At 33.5% G+C, this 1,815-nt stretch overlaps 1 non-coding gene across 1 annotated transcript; it reads left to right on the plus strand.

Moving 5' to 3' along the window:
* The first annotated feature begins 386 nt into the window (after positions 1-386).
* Positions 387-459, plus strand: TRNAR-CCU (transfer RNA arginine (anticodon CCU)). The gene has a single exon. It is a non-coding gene; the product is annotated as a tRNA-Arg (tRNA).
* Positions 460-1,815: the final 1,356 nt, after the last annotated feature.

A 1,815-nucleotide genomic window follows, 5' to 3' on the forward strand; every position in this document is an offset into this window, starting at 1 on the left:
ACATAAGTATGTTTATACTTACATATATACCTAAATTTATATATGAATATACTTCAATTTATTAATTTAAAGAAGGATGGGATTATTATAAATTTTAAATGACGCTGTGGCGCTATCAGCCAATTAAATTAAACACTTTAAGATCACTTTTAAAATTACTATTAAATAAATATTCGAGTTCTCTTTTCCGAACGCAACGAAAAAGTTCAGCTACAATTCTNGTACATGTACGAGTAACCTACACATTTGTGTATTTAAGACTAAATAAAAATAGCTACAAATGTCAGAATGGAAATTCATTGGTACAAATATGTGTGCCAGTGCGTTATACGTTTAATTACAATGTGTCTGAATTGAATTTCACTTTTATTGTTTACATATTTATCGCCCCAGTGGCCCAATGGATAAGGCACCGGCCTCCTAAGCCGGGGATTGTGGGTTCGAGTCCCATCTGGGGTAAAGGGATTGGTGACTATATTTTTTTCGTTTTTTAAACGCGGAAACATTAAGATTTGATACGAGTATCTGCCTTAGATTGGCTATCACAGTGCACAGGGGTGCCATACCGATATTTTCTGTTCAAAATAGTCCAGAGCCTGCGTTTATAAACATTTAGGAGCACAAAAATTCTTCGTAATTGCTACTTTATTTGAGTTTTGCAAGTCAGGTCCTACTAACAATCGTTTCGATATTTCATTCAAGGTTTACTCTTCTGCTGGTAATCTTTTTAAGAATCTTTCTAACAGAGGGCGTGAGTAACTCTGCTGCTAAAGATGCCAATCGGGCGCCATTTCTATAGCTGGTTCGGTGGAGAAATTTAATCGTATTACTTATATCCGGGAAAAACTATTCTGACTACCGCCATAGCCTCGATACTCGCCGAAAAGCTATTTAAATATTGTATATTTTTAATGAATAAGGACTTCATTCTTCAGTATACGGTAGCTGCTGGGGAAAAAACATTAATTCTCTTAAGGTATCTAGCAGAAATATAACCTCATATTAATGTAATACATATGTATGTAGGTACACGCAAATACCTTTCACTCTCCAACAGAGGTTAGGCACATTTTTTCACAACTCAGATGCAATAACATTCACACACAAATATATATTTCGAATATACCAAGTATTCTCTAAATAAAAGAATATACATATTAATTTGCATTAGATGTAAGCTAATCACATGTTTGCTCTCCTGATCTAATGTTATATCATGCTATGTGAACTTATACAATGCCTGTAGGGATATTTTCATACTCAGAACTGGTAAAAGGTAGTAGCATTAGAGGAAAAATAAAATGCATGTGTATTTTTTTGTTGCTTCAGGAATCCAAATTGTCAAAAAATAGTTTTCTTTTTTATATATAATAGTGGGCGATGTGAAAAAAAAATTGAAAAAAATTGTCCATTCCAGAAGCACCAAAACATCCTTTGCTAGCCCCAATATCCAGCGTTCATGCACCTGAGTTAAGCAAACGTTCGAAAAAGAGGTTTTCCAATTAAGTATTTGTATAAAAAAAATAACAATGTTTGATGGTTTAGAGACCATATAATTTAAAAAAACAAAAATCAAGTCAGCTGCTCTACTGCTACTACCTGTTTAATATGTCTCGGTTTATGCTTTTTCATATTGCAAACTCTTGAATCTCGCATGCTAATACTCAACACTAACTGCTAGTCTCAATAGGGATATATGTATGTATAGACATATTTTTTAGTATGGCTGTGCGGGTATTTGCTAGCTTGTATAACAACTATGTATGTATGTGCCTAGGGTAATGTAAAAGTTAGTACTTTCAAAGGAATGCTAAC

Source organism: Rhagoletis zephyria, unplaced genomic scaffold, assembly GCF_001687245.7.
Source record: "Rhagoletis zephyria isolate East Lansing unplaced genomic scaffold, Rhagoletis_zephyria_1.1 Rzeph_scaffold_55380, whole genome shotgun sequence".
Lineage (NCBI taxonomy): Eukaryota > Metazoa > Arthropoda > Insecta > Diptera > Tephritidae > Rhagoletis > Rhagoletis zephyria.